A 19483-nucleotide genomic window follows, 5' to 3' on the forward strand; every position below is an offset into this window, starting at 1 on the left:
GACGAGGGGCTCGTCAAGGATGGAGAACCTTGCGGCGATCGCCCAGTTGACAAAGGTCTTCTCCAGGATGGACAACCTCATGGCCATGTCGTTCAGGTGCTCGGCCCCGCCTCCACATTGTGAATCCATCTCGGCCGTCAGGAGATTCTTGATGAAAGTAATCTTTCGGGCAATCTGGTAGAGACCAACCTTGCCGTTGATGTCGTCATGGATGTACGACGAGGGGCGCTCCAGTAGCCTTCCAATCTCCGATTCGAGTTCTGCGAGCTTCTTCTGCAACGCGGCGTTCCCTCGGGCCATTGCTTCTCTTCTCCTTCCTCCTGTTCTCACTGTTTTGTGAAGGAGTTCTGGGGCTGGGGTGGTTGCGAGAGAGATATAAGAAGCGACGGGGACTCCTATTCGTTACAAGAGACGCAACCTTTTCCTTTCGGAAAGACGTCTCCTAGGAATTTGAATTCGGTTTTAATAACGTTTAGGCTGGATCCCGGCAACCTTTCCACTTCTGTGCCGAGGTCACGTGCATGCTAGTTTCTCACGTGCATTACGTCTTTCTGAGGAAAAAAATCTCTGGTAGGGAAGAAGTTTCGTTTTATAGCAGTCATAAAAATCTCTGCTAGTGATTTATCTCTAGCATATTGTATGTAGGGAAAGATATCATTCGCCATTACTTGTCATTATTGCCCCTCTTAAATTTGTTATTACTACTGAATTTTCTTGTTCATGTTTTTAATTGATGCTAAAGTTCAAATGTTAAATCTTCTAAGCTTGAAAATTAGCCTTGAAGTGCTGACCCTGTGACCGTGCACAATATTTGATTATACATTAATTAGCAAGAAGGAAATGCCCGATGATCATAAAGAAAGATTTTCTTTCGGGGAAAATAACTAGCTTCGCAAGAAGGCTTTCCATATGGTCCTGAAGAAGATTCAAACTGATGTAAATGGAGTTGAGTTTCGACAGTTTTAATATCTCTAAAATCTGTAAATGCTCTACATTTCTATGAGTACAAAGGAGTTTTATCCATATGTTGACTCATGCTAGCATCTTCACTTCAAGTGACATGCTAGTTGAAATTATCACTGGCAAGAGTGAGATTGGATCTCAGGTTTAATGGTAGATCTAGCTAATAAATTTCTTTTGTGCAAAAGAAGGTGGAGAGGATTGTCAAAAAAGCTGTTGATGTTATGCATCTAAATGCTCAAGTCTAGTTCTTTCCGTTTTGGGGGGACTACTTAAACTGATCCACCAAAGTATGTCAGAAGCATAGTGAGAAGCATTCTTTATAGTGCATCACTGGTTTGTTTTCATTAGAAGCCTCTATATCTTGCAAAAATATTACTTTTCTGTAAAAATTTACTCAATGGCCGGTGGACTTTATGGAGTATTGCTTTGTGAAGTTTCATATGCACTATATCCTTTTTGTTTTACTTCTCTGTTTCTTAAGTTACTTCTCTGTTTCTTAAGTTCTTGGTGTAGAGATATTGTTCATAGGAAATAAGACAATTGAAAATAATCTCCTGGGTCTCTTGAGTTGGCAATGCAGTTGCGTATATTGGTTATTCAGTTTTTTAGGATTAAAAATGTCACCTGTCTTCAATTTTGTATGCATTACTGCAATTTCCTTTTCATTTTCTCTGTGCTTCCCTTAGTCCTTGATACATTTTCTATAGAAAGGAAAACATCATTATTTTCTTGGTTCTTTTATGTTGAAAGTTAAAACCCAAAATAATGGCAGTTATAATAGATTGATCAATATAAGTGGCTACTGACTTCTCTCATACATGAATGCTTGTTGCATAGCCCAGCCATGCACCCTCCTCCATTTGGAACCTTGGGAGGTTATTTTTTCCCCAAGGTTTAGACCTGTTTGTTCATGTTATTTCTTTCAAGGAAGTGACTGGTAGTGCCCCACCATTATCTTAAAAATAAATAAAGAAAAGGTGAGTTCGGATCTGTGCCTGCGAGATACAAGATGATAATATAGTTGTTCTCTGGATGATACCACAGGTGCATCTGAGATGCCATCTCTTTGTGCTGCATCATTTCAATAGAACACTTCTAAGAGAAATTGCTCTGCATTTTAAAGTCTGCTTTGTTGTATATTTGGCTAGATTTGATAGTGAATTATCTTATTTACTTGTTTATTCTCCACAGATCTCATCATTTCGTGAGAGCAAGTCTGATGATAGATGATTCTACATATTTTCTCCAACAAAGACACTTCATCTGAGAACTGGTCCAAAGAAAGATCGCGTGGCATGGATTGAGGCTTTGGTCTGAGCAAGAAGTGTATATTCCCTGAGATCATTGAGTGAAAAGATTTCATTTACCCCCAGTGACATATCCTTTTCAACTGCAAGGCTTAGAGATCGTATGCATGTGGAGGGCCTCAGCGAGGAACTTATAAAGGACTGTGAGAAGATCATGCTGTCAGAATTTTCAGAGTATCAAAAGTAATTAAGGCTTCGATACGAAGAACATTTAAACTTGTTTGGAACATTTCAGCCACAGTTCGAGGTATCCATATGCTTATTTAGGTGCATTCTTTACTTAAACGATGGATTTTTGCCGCAATCATGCTTAGACTTATTGGTAACTGATGTAACCTTATGCTTTGGTCATATTGGAGAAAGGTTGCATCTAGTCTTATAGCTCAGCATGTAGAAATTATTATTTACACAAAGGACTATGGTTTTGTGTTTGTTGATTATTCTAGATAAATTTGCATGCGAGTTGATTATATGGGATAACATAGCTTTTTAATATGGTTTCTCTGGTTTGCCATTCATCAAGGTTGAGCAATTAAGATCTAGTATCTTCTGTAGGGTCTTGTCTAAGTGCTCCTTTTTCCTTATTGACTTGGTCTTAGTAATGCTTTGCTATTCATTTCACTCTTTTATACTGTAAACACTTGTCTGAAACTCTGCAGGTTCTAGCTATTAAAATTCAATTCTGACATGGTTCAGTGCATGGACAATATAATGCTTAAAAGTGTAAATATTTGTGGAATCCCCCGAAGTGTAAATCTACCAACTTATAATGCATTTCCATTTGATAAATATTTGAGATAATTTTGTTGTAAGCTCTTGCTTTATTGCAAGTAATTTAAAAGGCAATATTTGTGAATGAGTAACCAGGGGGATTGCATAAAACTTAGGTAGAGGGAGGTGCTTAGGCCAATGCCTAGGTTACATTTCTGTCTCTGCCCCTGCGTGGTAGCCCCTTCTAATTGCTTTGTTGAGGTATTAGGTTCCAGTTTAGCAGGTTATTATCAAGTTGGAAGCTGGTTTGAAAATATCTTGAAAGTTTATTCCCACAAAGCCAACTAATCTAGATGGAATAATGCTTGTTGATTAAGGTTGAGGACTAGCTGAATAGCTTCTCCATTATACATTGCCTCCTGGAGTACATTTTCAAATGCTGATTTTTATAATTTTTTCTTCATTTTTTCATTCAACCATCTCCTCGACGAACTCAGCTATATTATCATCCACAAGTTCTAAAAGGTGTATTAGTGAGGTGGATGTCTAATATGTAAACTCTTGCATTTTTTTTTTTGTACATGATGTATGCTTTCTATTGAAGGTTTCACACTTTCACATATGAAGGGATGAAAGGTTTCCACAATATCAACTATTTTTTTTTTTATCGAAATAAGCTTGCTATACCCAATTTTTGACATGCCTGCCACAATGTTCTGTTGAGACCTATGATGTGCTTTTTTAGGTTGGAAGATTTAGTTCTAGACTTGAGCTGCTATTCATGCTTTGTTGTGTTTTCTTCATTCCATCTATGAAGCTTGTGGGTCTGACCCCTCCCTTTCTCTGAAAATATCTTCTTGAGACCTGTGCAGCAGGGGAACTATAGATCCTTAGTCTCATTCCGTTGATAATCAAATGATTTCTTTATTAATCTTGCTTGTCTTCTTTTGTATGGGTTATGGGCCTTTCCTTCTTTTTTTTTAAGGTTGAAAGATCATTCTATTGTTTCATATGTTGAAATTTTATGCTTACTGCAATATATATATATGTTTTCTCAGGAAGTTAATGTGGAAGATGAACCAACAATCCATGGGGGCCAATTGAAGTTAATGGAAACTGAATTTTCTAGCTCTGGACATGGAAAATACAGTGGTATGGTATATGTTCATCAAATCTTTTATATTTGATTTTCTCAAGTGTGAGCATGTTCATAAAATAGCAATTTATGTCTTGTATAGCACACTTGTCTTCTGATTGATCCTCTTTAAGTTTTTTTTTTGAAAATTGTTTTAAGCTTCAATTTGTCAAAAAATAGAGAGGTCCTGTAGTTCGATTGTTTTCTTACAATCTATAATTCCATCAGATTCACCTTTTCAAATGATGCAAAAAAAAATGAATACTAGTCATGGTGATTGAAATGCTACAGTTAGAAAAGTGGTAAATGGATATTAGTTATGTTATTTGGCAATGCTTTTATTAAGAATCTTTTCAAACAGAATTTATATTGGAATGATGGCGAAAAAATAGTTTCATTGGAGCTCAATGGGCCTAATGTGTGTAAGGTCAGTGTAGCTTTTTTTTTTTTTGAATATTTTAAACCAATAACACAAAATCTATGTGCATGGATGATCACAACATTTTGTGTGGGCGGATAAATATTGTTGTCACCCATTCACACTATTTGTTTAGTGCTTGAGTATGAATAGAAGAGGTGATTTTCTATATAGGCATTCATGTGAACTGAACTAATGATGCTAGAAGATATCTGGATGTTTCATGTGCAATTAGACCAACTTAATTGATTCGTGAATGCATGATGATGTGAAACATTGTTCATAATTAGGCCAACTTGCTTTTTTATGTAGTTTTATGAAATTACATATGTGTGTGTGTGTGTGTGTGTATTAACCATGAACTGGCAAAGCACACCTGCCTGAGGATCTGCATACCGCTTAGGCACTATATAGTACCTCAACTGCCTGCATATAATGACCCTTTTTCTGATGCTTTGATCTTTGTTTTTATTAATTATCAGCACCAGGTCTTATAAGGGCATATGTTCATTATTGATTTTACTCTGCATGCATGAGATTTTCTTCAATTAATATTCATGGTTACCTCACTGTAAGTGTATAGTCTGTGCCCATTAAATCATTTGCTGCAATGTTGTCTCTAGTAGCTATGGAACTTGCTGCTAATGTCTCACTTGAAAATTGATATACTGCTTATTTTTCTTGATTATATTTAAGATGTTTATTCTATGTTCTCATGCTTCCTAATTTTGTTCAGAGTACAGTACAACAGAATCATCTGAGGATGTGGAAAAGCAAGAAGAATTTGATGAGTTGTCAGATGAAGATGAGCCTTCCTTTTTTGATACAATGGAGTATTTTAGTGACTCATTTGATACCTGCGCTTCTGTGACAAGGGATACAAACCATACAAGTCAGAATTGCAGAAGTGATAATAGCACAGGTGATGCGGAGATGATGCATGCTGAAATAGAACATAATGTTCATCATGCATTGCCTCATGTTGAAAGAAGGAAGAAATTGCCAGAACCTATTGAGAAGGAGAAAGGCGTTAGCCTTTGGTCAATGATTAAAGATAATGTTGGAAAGGATCTGACACGAGTATGTCTGCCAGTTTACTTTAATGAGCCATTATCATCCCTTCAGAAGTGTTTTGAGGACTTGGAATATTCATATCTCTTGGATCAAGCTTATGAATATGGGAAGATGGTAAAATCATAATCAGAACTTTTCTTGCATTCCATCTTTGACATGAATTGTATGTTTCTAGCTTGATATGTACCTTGGATCTAGCTTATGAATATACAAAATGCATGCAAAGATCGCACTTTGAATATGCCTTGTATCTTATCTTTGATATCAATGGTATGTTTGTAGCTTGATGACATAGAAATTGATAACAAAGATTAAATTCTCAACTTCATGAAATTCTGCCCATTTAATTATATGTCCAACTTAGTTCTCATTAATATCCTAGAAGGTGTATGCGTATGTCACTTTTATGTCATAACCTTCTATTAAGTGAATTTGTGTCCATATTATATATTTAGTCACGTAAAGTTTTTACGAGATTCGATTACTTATTCTTGATGACTTCCATATATAGTTATATAAGAATTATGTGCTGTAGGTTATTGTGGACTTTATGATGGTCTATAACCACCTGTCAGCATATGTGTTGAATATTTGAATTATTTCTTATATAGGTATATGTACTCGGAATTTTCCCCTTGTTAGTTGATTCTTTTTGTTGCTGTGTCTTGATAGCTTGCTCGTCAATTATATGAAAGCAAGATATCGTCCTTTTGGGTGTTTTAGTGTGTGTTAGGGACAACTGGAGGGCAAAATTGTGGTGAACTAAGATGGTATGGACATGGACCTTACCATAGGAGATGCTTGGGTATGTTTTGAAGGGCCAGAAAGGAGGTAAAAGTCATGTGATGGCAAAGATGTCAGTTCATGGAAAAAGATTTGCAAAGCCAACCCTAAGTAGTTGAGATAAGGCTTGCTTGATGGTTATGGTTAGTCCTTTTGATCATGATTCATCTTTCTTTAGAACTCTAATGACATCAGTATACATCTTAGTTCTCCCCCCACCCCGATGAACAAATTTCTTATGAGACTTGCACCTGCACAACTGCCCTTGCTACGACAATGTTAAACAAATATTTAGAATGTTGGAGTTCTATCACTTGTGGACACTCATGCATGTCATGGCAACGTTTGGCATTTCAAAGATGGGGTATGTTGCTTACATCAGCCCAAAGTGTGGGCGCTTGGCTTTTTTTTTTTGAAGACTGTCCTGTCAATGAACACCTTAGGACAAATAATGATAGCTGAATTTCAGCTAAGTGCTAAATGATACTAATCCCAAGCATCCGAGCTTGTCTATGAGGTGTTATACCTTGTTCTTCTTTTTATTTAATACTATTATGGCACTAAGTAGGTCTTATTTACTTACAGTGATGTTGGCTCGTCAACCTTGTATGGTTGTTAACATATCTATGCGTGCATGCAATGCTTTCAAATTGTTTTGTGTCTCATCTTGGGTTTTTAGGAAATTGAAGTATAGGGCACATTAGGGATGCTGGACGCTTGGCACATGCCAAATGTCCAGGTAAAATTGTCACTACTACCTTGCTTTTATCTCTTTTTCTTCTTTTTCTTCCGCTTCATTAATAAGTCTGATAGGCTAAGTTACACTATATCACATCTACTATATTCATTTAATTAATGCCTCCTACCTAACTCCTTGGTTATTTTGAAATCTTGCTGTTTGCCACATATGTCCTGGGAAATGAAGTAAATTTCTTTTTGCCAGAAGTACCACTGGTTATGTAATCTACCACCACTTCAGGATCAGCTTCTACCAAGATTCATATGCTACTTGTCAACCAGTTCATTTAACTTGTGAAGTTGCCACCTTTTTTTAATTGTGGAGTCCCACCTTTTGAATTTCTCTACAACTTGTGAAGTTAGCCTGCCATTTCTATTTAAATTGACATCCAGATTTATAGTTTCTAAGCATTTCCTCTTCCTCTGCATGTTGTTGTTATTATGAACGTTTAATCCATCAGTACATAATTATTAAGATGATTTAAAAAGCATACACATCAGTGACCACAAGCATCTTTTTGGTCCTTGTTCTCCTCCTTGTAACTGTCCTCATTACTGCAGGGGGATTATAAAATCTAGACTCACTCTGATAGATTGGTTACATGGTTTGAGAACTGGCTAGTTCCTTGCAGATGATTTAGGCACATGGCATCAATTATAAATGAGCAAGTTACAATTTTGAAGGATGATATCATCCTTTGATCCAATTTCATTATTTCAATGAAATCAGTGGTGGACTGGTGGTTCGCTGATGTTTTTCTCGGAAAACAATAGGAGTATGGCATTTGTGCATGAACTTAACTTTATCTCTTTATGTTTCGCCTTTTTGTCTATGGATTGGAGAATGCTTTTCTTCATGGTGATAAATTTCAGGAAGTTTATGTACTGCTTTCCTTTTTGCCTTCCAATCTAAGAATGCAGCATTAGTTGCATTCATAATGCCTTTATGCCCTTGCAATTTCTTTTCATTTAGCTTCACTGGCTACAATGTGCTTCATTATTGTTGCTATATTCATTTCATCCCCTCGCACCATACTCTCCTTGTGGCTCTGTTACTGTTCTAGTCTATGTTAATGATTATTTTAAGTGCTATACAATTTAACAAAATGCATCATTAATGTATCCTCCATGTCTAATCATATATTTTGTTAAAATTATATGCTCAAGATTTCTGTTTTCCAATTTAGCTATCAGTCTTTAAGGTTTTACAAGTTTAAATGGAAGGCATAAATTCACTCAATTACATTAACATAAACAATTGCCTTAATGTGTAAGAAATGAACTAAATGGAATTTGAACGTCTTTTGTTTTTTAATGATAAAGTAAATAGAATTTGAACATCAATAGGGGAAATTTGCCCCTTTGCTCTAATCCTGTTATTCTATGTTGAATTTTCTCTTGAGAATATTGAAAGCTAATTTATTGAATTGACTCGACCCTAGTTTTTCAAGTCAGTACATGCTATTTCCTCTTTTCGCTTTTGTGGTTAAACAACATATGCCTCATACTTCATGTAACTTGCAATCTTCTTATCTTCTATGTTTTGTCGTGCACACTTTTCTATTAATATATCTTCTTTATTGCTGAGCTTTCATGTTACTAATTCTCTTATGATATTATTATTGTATTGATCGTTTGTGATCAATTTTTACATAGTTGAAAAGGTTTATCCAACCGATATTGGAGGGTGTACCGGCAAGCAATCAATTCGGCATGGTATGGGTTTGTAATGTGCCGTTCCGGGGCATACCGAAATAGGGAGAGCCGAAGAGAGACGGAGAGAGGGAAAAAAGAGAGAGGGAGGGAGGGGGGGAGAGAGAGAGAGAGAGAGGGGGGGAGGGGGGCGCTGAGGGAAACCCCAAGCCGAAGCAAGAGAGATAGAGCGAGGAAGGGGGTGTTCACGAGAGAGCCAAGGGAAACCCTCCCTAACCCTAACCTTGGAGAGGGAGAGAGAGGGAGGAGGAAGTGAGATAGAGAGAGAGATATATATATAGAGGAAGAGGGGTAGCAAGGTACAGGAACTCGTCCAGATTCGATAGCATTGACGTCTTCCACTAAAAGCTCATGGTGGTGCTTGATATCCTCAAGAATTTTTCCAGGCACATCAGCCGCAATTTTCGACCACCGATCACTGCAATCCTCAGGATGAGTCACCAGGGTATTCTCATATGCCTTTTCCTGCTCTCGGCTCCACAAGGAGCTGTTGTTTGCCTCTTCCATCACCATCTTTCCCTATTCAAGCTATCTAGCATATAATTTGTGGAAAAGGAGAGATTGAAACAGCTGAAAGGAGGGGCTAACCAAGGTCCCTAATGTGAAAACCAGTCCATAAGACAGTGAGCTAATGGGCCAAGCCCAACATGACCGGCCCATTTGGAGACCCAGAAATGGTGATCGCCAGCTGAGGCGGTTACAACCGCCTAACAGCTGCGATCACCACCATTCTTCTCCCCCACTCCCCCACACCAGGGCTATAAGAACCTAGGAGTCTTCTCAGAGATGCTTCATCCATCACCCTCTCACTGCCTCTCATTCCCTTCTCCTTCTGTCCAAAGGAGCTGGATCGGGAGCGATGGAGGAGGAGACAATCCAGCCCATCACCGCAATGGAACCACCGGAGGGAACATCACGGAGTTGTCCCGGAGCTAGGTAAGTCCCTGACTTCTTCTTCCCTTGTATTATGCAAGTAGATCTAGTTTAATCATGGAACAACAAAACAGAGAGACAACGTAATAGAAGAGATCAAAAGAAGAAAAGGAAAGAATGAAATGAAAAGAAAAAAAAAAAGGAAGAAGAAGAAGAGGGAAGGAAGGGAGAAGAGCTTATCGGATGTCCTCGGTCGCGGATCCGGCACGATGAGCTCGGTTGCAGCCGGCGATGGCCGGAGGCTCTTACTCCCCTCTTCCAATCGCGGGGAGATCGTCTACAACTCTCCTTTGGCTGCAGTGAGTTCGGTCGCAGCCATAGCCACAGTGGTGGGTTTCTCCCCCACTACAGTGAGAACGAAGGAGCCGCCGGCTCCGACTGCAGGCTCCGCTGGCCTTCGGCCGGAGCCGCGGTGGGCCGGAGGCCCCTTCTTCTCAAGGGGGTTGATTCCGACCCCAAAGAACAGAGAGGGGGCCGGCCGCTGCGGGCGCGACCACGGGTTCGGCCGTGGGCGCCGCTGGTCGCGACAGACCTCTTCCGTGAGGGAGAGCCGCCCTCCTCCCTTCTGAAGTGAAGAAGGATGAAGAAGAAAGGGGGAATCGGCCGCTACAAGCTGAGCCGCGGGTGATGTTGGCCGGCCGTCGGCACCCCCTACCTCGGACTGTCTCCCTCCCGAGCGCCCTTCCGAGCTCGCCTCCTAGTTTCATGGGAGAAGAGGAGAAGAGGAGGAGGAGATCGGGAAGGGAAGAAGAAAGAAGGAGAAGAGAAGAAGAAAAGAAAGAAGAGGGAGGAAGCTTCGGGAAGGGAGAAGAGAAGAAAAAAAAAGAAAAAAAGGAAAAGAAAAGAAAAAGAAAAGAAAAGAAAAGAAAAGAAGGAAAAGAAAAGAAGAAAGAAAAATAAATAAAAAAAATGGCTGTGGGCCGAAATGGGCCTGATTCCGGAGTGGGCTTCAAATAAACTTGGCTTTAGAAGCCTGAAGCCGGGCTGGGCCCCGATTCAAGCCTAGTATTCTTAAAATCAAAACTAACTGGGCTTGAAGAGCTCAAATTTTAATATAGGGACTAAATTGAATATAGTTTGAGACTAGGCTCCCTTTTAAATTAATTAGAACTGATAAGGATTAATTATAAATTAACTAATTGTGTTTCTGGGCCTGAATACAAATGGGCCCAGTAATTGAATCAGGCCACGGGCCTGATCCAGAAACCAATTAAACTTTAGGTCTGAATGCAAATGGGCCCTGATCTAAACCAGAGAGCAATTGGGTCAAACCCGAACCAGAAGGTGAACCAGACCTGAACCAGGAATTTAATCAAATCCAAACCAGGAAGTAGATTAGACCGGAACCAGAAATTGAATTGGGCCATGGGCTTGAACCATAAATTAAATTGGGCTATGGACCTGAAAATGAAATTGAGTCCTATGGATGGGTTGTAAATGACTTTAAGATTATAAATAAATAGAAATTAAATATGTAAGTGACATGTAATTTAATGATCTTGCTAGGTATTGGAGAATTGGCATTTGATGGGCAAATTAATGTAAGTAACATGTCTTAATCTTATTATGGATCATGTATCACGTTTTATAAGATGAAAAAGTATTATTTATGCAATTGGAATTATGTATAAGAATTGTGGAAAAGTACATGATGTAATCTTATGTTTTATCAAATACTTGTGATTACTCGATTATGAAATTGTATATGATTATTTATGTTTTCACAAAATTAGGATCAAGCATGTGTTAGCAAATGATTACATGATTTTGGATACATAGCATCCATCATTATTATTATTATTATTATATTATGTACACATGATTATGATGATGTAGAAAGATGCATGGAAAAATAAAGTTTTCAGCAAGATCATGAGTTTTATTAGCATGATGCCATTATTCACTTTCCAATGGATCTATGAGAAAAGATTTATGAAAAGCATGATATGTTTTAAGAACTCTCAGATCGCTATGTATGACACCCGCCAGTGGGTAACAGTAACTAGGCATATGACCCCCGCCAGTGGGTAAAAGTAACTTAGCTTTACGACCCCCGCCAGTGGGTAATAGTAACTGGAAGATGACCCTGCAGTGGTAAAGGCCTTGCCGTGGGAATAAGAGCGGCCATAGCTACACTACCATCTGAGAGTATGAATTTCAAGGTATGGAATAATGGCAAAAGTTTTATGTTGCATAAATGGCAAAAGTTTTATGATGCATAATCATATTTATGAAGTTGCATGAATGGACAGGCATAGTTTTATAACTAGTTTGATTATGGCAAAGATTTGATTATATGAAATGTTTACTTTATTACAAGCACAGATTTCAAAGCATGAATAATAATAGTACATATTTCAAAGCATGAATAATGATAAGTATGGATTTCAAAGCAAGAATAATGATGAGTACGGATTTTAAAGCAGGGAATAAAGACAAAATGTTTACGTCTGGTTTGATTTGGAAAATGCTTTCTTTATTACAACTATTTGTTCTTCAAATAGTGCATTGGCATACAAAAATATTATGCTTGATCTGATAAAATTATGCATTGTTACTTACTGAGCTTTATAGCTCACACCCATTTATTTATGTTCTTACAGATGAATAGGAGATGCTAGGAACAAGGAGCGTGACATGCCTCAGGGTTATGGGAATAATAAAATATTAAATGATGATATTATTTTTATAAGCTATGTATGAATTTTAATACCTGAACATTTAATGACTTTCATGAATATAGTTGTTTAGTAATTGAAGTTTTAAAGAGGCTGCGTATTATTGTATGCTTAACTTGGCAATAGCACGGCCGTGTCATGATCCGAATTCGGGGCGTGACATTAAGTGGTATCAGAGCAATAATTTAACCATGATTAAAAACTTTAAGACTAATCATTGGAATGGATAGTTAAGTTAGCTTTCACATAATTGGAATAACAATAATAAATAATAAAATAATAATTTTGGGTTATATTGTCTTAGGTGACAATGAGCATCAAAAAGAAGAAATGTAGGGCTAATATCAGCCATTCTAGAGATGTGATTGTGACAGAAAAGCTATCAAAGCCTAGGTTAAGATCATTGTGAATTGTGAATGGAAAACTACCAGAGCTTAGGTTAAGATCACATAGAATTGTGACAAAATTAGAATCAGAGAATAAGTTTAAGATCACTAGGATTTGCAACAGAAATGTATCATAGCTTAAGGTTATAATCACTTGGGACATGATAAAAGTAGTAAAATTACATTCAGTGCTTAAGTGAAAGATCACTAAGCATTGTAAATACCGGGTTTGGTATTCGATGAGTACGGAAGTACTGGATAAGATGTTTTTGATCATGATGAGAGATGTTTGATCTAAGATAAGTGTAGGAAGGTTAAATATGGCATAGCGGTTATACTATGTTCGGATATTGTATAAATGACTCAAAAGTTTAAATTGATATAGATTTGGATGTGATTATTAGAGTGTGATTTGTACATGGATTGGTCATAGAATTGGAATGAGTCAAGAAGGATTTTATTTTATATAGTATTATAAAGGATTGTTCTTCAAGGTTAAATCCGTATGTGGATTATAATTGGTATTGGCACACTTGGATATTGCAAATAGTTGTATTTTATTAGTGGATTAAATTCTTAAGTGCATATTGAGTGGGGAATTCTAGCTATTCGAATTTCCATGTTGGATTGGGCTATTAGATCTTTCTCATAATTATTGGATACTATTTGATGTGTTAGTTTAACCTCAAGTTTAAGTTTATGATTTGACAAGGGATCTTTGTTATTGAGTGGAGACTTTGATTTTGGAGATACTTATTGAAATTGAAATGCTTGCTAACTGGGCTCGTAGCCAAAGTGTGGATCAACTATGTTGGGAGTCCTCTCGGTGGATATTTTAGGTTATGATTAATTGGATTTTGACCAAAATTTAATGAAAGAGGACTGATCATGGAATATTATCATACAATGTAATTATTTGTTTATTAGTCGATTTGGAAGTTCATTTTGATATGGGGGTATACTGTAATATTACTTCTAGCTTGAAGTTAATCATTTTGTGGCAAGTTAGGATCTCTTCATAAGAAATTGTTTAAGATTTAAGCTATAAAGGATTTTTATGCTGCCTAATACTCTTCGAGGTTTGAACATGTTTGGGGAGTATGAATGAAACTCTTATGTTGAAGAAAAATATATTGTGAGTTATTGCAAATAGGTCTATTTTCTTATTTAAGAATTGATGTTATTGTATTCATCTTGGTGGAATTACTAATAATTTTAATTATCGTCTTTGGATCCAAATAATAGATCTTATTCATGTTTATCGGGGATTGTATGATGTATATGGAATTTCAATTCAAAGTTTGGAATTATAAGTTAATCTAGGGTCTTTTGTCAATATTGTTGAGGTTATTGTTGAAACCTAAATTTGCATGAAAAATTTAAATTTTAAAGACTTAGATGGTTATGATGGAAGTTCTTTGAGGTTTGACTCATTTGTGTTGAATTAAAGTCTTGTAATTTGGTGGAGCATTAAAAAAAAAAAAAATCTAGTTATAAGAATTTGACTTGGAATTGTCCAGTTGAATTGATAAAAGAATTAAGATTCAATACATTTTGGAATTATAGTAACAAGCCCATATGATGATTTTAAATGGAACAATTGACTTGAGAGTTAATCTATCTTAGATATATTCGAGGTAAATTAGGGGACAAGAATCAATTTTTTTTTGGCTTTACTTGGAAAATTGAAAATATAGATCTCTTTAGTTCATAATACAAGTAGTATTTTGATCAAAAGTTATTAGTGAATCCAAAGATTTTAGTGTTTTGAATCAGAGTGCGCAGCGGAAACGTGGTAGAATGTTAGATAAAAGACTAAGTAACTTCATTTGTTTAAGAATTAAGGAATGTAAATTTCGAGGACGAAATTATTTTAAGGCGGGAAGAATGTGAAAACCAGTCCATAAGACAGTGAGCTAATGGGTCAAGCCCAACATGACCGGCCCATTTGGAGACCCAGAAATGATCATCGCCAGCTGAGGCGGTTACAACCGCCTGACAGCCGCGATCACCACCATTCTTCTCCCCCACTCCCCCACACTAGAGCTATAAGAACCTAGGAGTCTTCTCAGAGATGCTTCATCCATCACCCTCTCATTGCCTCTCATTCCCTTCTCCTTCTGTCCAAAGGAGCTGGATCGGGAGCGACGGAGGAGGAGACAATCCAGCTCGTCACCGCAATTGAACCACCGGAGGGAACATCACGGAGTTGTCCCGGAGCTAGGTAAGTCCCTGACTTCTTCTTCCCTTGTATTATGCAAGTAGATCTAGTTTAATCATGGAACAACAAAACAGAGAGACAACGTAATAGAAGAGATCAAAAGAAGAAAAGGAAAGAATGAAATGAAAAAAAAAGGAAGAAGAAGAAGAAGAGGGAAGGAAGGGAGAAGAGCTTATCGGATGTCCTCGGTCACGGATCCGGCACGATGAGCTCGGCTGCAGCCGTCGATGGCCGGAGGCTCTTACTCCCCTCTTCCAATCGCGGGGAGATCGTCTACAACTCTCCTTTGGCTGCAGTGAGTTCGGTCGCAGCCATAGCTACAGTGGTGGGTTTCTCCCCCACTACAGTGAGAACGAAGGAGCCGCCGGCTCCGACTGCAGGCTCCGCTGGCCTTCGGCCGGAGCTGCGGTGGGCCGGAGGCCCCTTCTTCTCAAAGGGGTTGGTTCCGACCCCAAAGAACAGAGAGGGGGGCGGCCGCTGCGGGCGCGACCACGGGTTCGGCCGTGGGCGCCGCTGGTCGCGACAGACCTCTTCCGTGAGGGGGAGCCGTCCTCCTCCCTTCTGAAGTGAAGAAGGATGAAGAAGAAAGGGGGAATCGGCCGCTACAAGCTGAGCCGCGGGTGATGTTGGCCGGCCGTCGGCACCCCCTACCTCGGACCGTCTCCCTCCCGAGCGCCCTTTCGAGCTCGCCTCCTAGTTTCATGCGAGAAGAGGAGAAGAGGAGGAGGAGATCGGGAAGGGAAGAAGAAAGAAGAGAAGAGAAGAAGAAAAGAAAGAAGAGGGAGGAAGCTTCGGGAAGGGAGAAGAGAAGAAAAAGAAAGAAAAAAAGGAAAAGACAAGAAAAAGAAAAGAAAAGAAAAGAAAAGAAGGAAAGAAGGAAAAGAAAAGAAGAAAGAAAAATAAATAAAAAATGGCTGTGGGCCGAAATGGGCCTGATTCCGGAGTGGGCTTCAAATAAACTTGGCTTTAGAAGCCTGAAGCCGGGCTGGGCCCTGATTCAAGCCTAGTGTTCTTAAAACAAAAACTAACTGGGCTTGAAGAGCTCAAATTTTAATATAGGGACTAAATTGAATATAGTTTGAGACTAGGCTCCCTTTTAAATTAATTAGAACTGATAAGGATTAATTATAAATTAACTAATTGTGTTTCTGGGCCTGAATACAAATGGGCTCAGTAATTGAATCAGGCCACGGGCCTGATCCAGAAACTAATTAAACTTTGGGTCTGAATGCAGATGGGCCCTGATCTGAACCAGAGAGCAATTGGGTCAAACCCGAACCAGAAGGTGAACCAGACCTGAACCAGAAATTTAATCAAATCCGAACCAGGAAGTAGATTAGACCGGAACCAGAAATTGAATTGGGCCATGGGCCTGAACCATAAATTAAATTGGGCTATGGACCCGAAAATGAAATTGAGTCCTATGGATGGGTTGTAAATGACTTTAAGATTATAAATAAATAGAAATTAAATATGTAAGTGACATGTAATTTAATGATCTTGCTAGGTATTGGAGAATTGGCATTTGATAGGCAAATTAATGTAAGTAACATGTCTTAATCTTATTATGGATCATGTATCACGTTTTATAAGATGAAAAAGTATTATTTATGCAATTGGAATTATGTATAAGAATTGTGGAAAAGTACATGATGTAATCTTATGTTTTATCAAATACTTGTAATTACTCGATTATGAAATTGTATATGATTATTTATGTTTTCACAAAATTAGGATCAAGCATGTGTTAGCAAATGATTACATGATTTTGGATACATAGCATCCATCATTATTATTATTATTATATTATGTACACATGATTATGATGATGTAGAAAGTTGCATGGAAAAATAAAGTTTTCAGCATGATCATGAGTTTTATTAGCATGATGCCATTATTCACTTTCCAATGGATCTATGAGAAAAGATTTATGAAAAACATGATATGTTTTAAGAACTCTCAGATCGCTATGTATGACCCCCGCCAGTGGGTAACAGTAACTAGGCATATGATCCCCGCCAGTGGGTAAAAGTAACTTGGCTTTACGACCCCCGCCAGTGGGTAATAGTAACTGGAAGATGATCCTGCAGTGGTAAAGGCCTTACCGTGGGAATAATAGCGGCCATAGCTACACTACCATCTGAGAGTATGAATTTCAAAGTATGGAATAATGACAAAAGTTTTATGTTGCATAAATGGCAAAAGTTTTATGATGCATAATCATATTTATGAAGTTGCATGAATGGACAGGCATGGTTTTATAACTAGTTTGATTATGGCAAAGATTTGATTATATGAAATGTTTACTTTATTACAAGCACAGATTTCAAAGCATGAATAATAATAGTACATATTTCAAAGCATGAATAATGATAAGTATGGATTTCAAAGCAAGAATAATGATGAGTACGGATTTTAAAGCAGGAAATAAAGACAAAAGGTTTACGTCTGGTTTGATTTGGAAAATGCTTTCTTTATTACAACTGTTTGTTCTTCAAATAGTGCATTGGCATACAAAAATATTATGCTTGATCTGATAAGATTATGCATTGTTACTTACTGAGCTTTATAGCTCACACCCATTTATTTATGTTCTTACAGATGAATAGGAGATGCTAGGAACAAGGAGCGTGACATACCTCAGGGTTATGGAAATAATAAAATATTAAATGATGATATTGTTTTTATAAGCTATGTATGGATTTTAATACCTGAACATTTAATGACTTTCATGAATATAGTTATTTAGTAATTGAAGTTTTAAAGAGGCTGCGTGTTATTGTATGCTTAACTTGGCAATAGCACGGCCGTGTCATGATCCGAATTCGGGGCGTGACACCTAAAACCAGAACATATTGTTTTTGTTTTATTCTTTTCTTGGGGTGAATTACCGTTTTAAAGTGCATGGTGGGCCTTCCAACAAGTTGATATGTAACATTCATCATGATCTACATCACTCAGCAAAAAAGGCCTCAAAATCGAGTGTCTAACGTCCACAAAATGTAGGGACTAAAAGCTAAACGATCATTCAATAACAAAACAAATGAATTGGCTTTACCTATGCTTAAATCCAGGGCTGACATGAATTAAAATAATCATTGTTGATGATTATGGGGAGAATGAAAAACTATTTAATATTTTTGTTGATTTTTTCTGCTGCAGCCAAGTGTACATGCAGATAACCTTTGAACCTTGTAACAGGATAGTTTATTATTTCATTTAAAAAAAGAGAGAGAATTAATTTCATAAGCCAGAGAGAGTAACTGAGAACAAGATTAGTTTGCTTCAACTAACTGAGAACAGGAAAAGGTTGGTAATATTCTATTGGCTGCGCGAACGAATCTTTTTCATTAATATCAAATGGAAAAGGTTAAAAAGAAACTGTATGATGAGTGGTTATCTGGACAGGTCTGGCCTTCTCAAGTCCGAAGAAGATGTGTTATAATATGCATGAGTCTCCACAAGGAGGAATTTAATCTTTACAAGTCATTATGAACTGACAGGAGCTGGTATTTTTACAAGAAATCTCTAGCCAGCCTTCCCGCAAGAGGTTTTTTTAACACCAATCAATCATATTAGTGCTAGATGGAAATGGTAACTCCAACAATTTCTTTGTCCTCAACGCCTCCTATTTTCAGGAATTAGTCACTTCAACGATCTTTGATGGTTATACGGGTATCCAAAGTACGAACGAGATGGTCTAAAATCCCGAAGTCCCTGAGAGCCTTATTTGATTTACCGGAATGCGTTTTACGGGCCCACCGGGCCAGAAGCTTCTCAAGCTCAAGCATTTACTTTTCTAGTTAGAGACCAACGTCTTGGGGCTAACGTGGGATCTGCTCAAGGACCTACTGGTTTAGGTAAATATCTCATGCCTTTCCCGACTGGAGAGGTTCTTTTTGGAGGAGAAACTATGCGCTTTTTGAAAATGGTCGGAAAAAATGCACCGGGTTTCAATTCGATTTCCGGCTGGCAGCTTTTGATGCAAAAAAGACAAAACGGGATTGGATTTCCGGAAGGAAGGTTAGATACCTGCTTGTATTTTTGGTTGAAATGGGATGGTCTTCAAACTCCCGAGATGCAGTCTAGACTGCGGGCTCTCCCCTTTCTGACTGGACTTGGAATCGAAGCCAAACGTACATCGACTGCTCTAGTCTTGACTCAGACTAAATACACCTCGGTCCCCGAGCCCAAAAAAAGCCCTTTTCTTTTTAGCTAGCTAGAAAACTTGATTGGAGTCTTAACAATATTGTCATAGAACACAGCCATGCTGCTCGTCTAAATGAAATAGGGGAGAACAAAAGGGTGCAAGAGGTATAAGAGAAGGGCATCAAGAAGCTTTTCGATCTATTGCAACTCGAAGATGAAACTGGGTCAATGACCATCCTTCTTGAGCGTTATGTTAGTAGCTGCGCCTGCCCTC

The 19483-nt window shown here is 38.0% G+C and overlaps 1 pseudogene; it reads left to right on the top strand.

The window, feature by feature from the left end:
• The first annotated feature begins 1976 nt into the window (after positions 1–1976).
• Positions 1977–15189, top strand: LOC103697853 (annotated as a pseudogene).
• The last annotated feature ends 4294 nt before the right edge of the window (positions 15190–19483 follow it).

Source organism: Phoenix dactylifera, chromosome 17 (genome assembly GCF_009389715.1).
Source record: "Phoenix dactylifera cultivar Barhee BC4 chromosome 17, palm_55x_up_171113_PBpolish2nd_filt_p, whole genome shotgun sequence".
Classification (NCBI taxonomy): domain Eukaryota; kingdom Viridiplantae; phylum Streptophyta; class Magnoliopsida; order Arecales; family Arecaceae; genus Phoenix; species Phoenix dactylifera.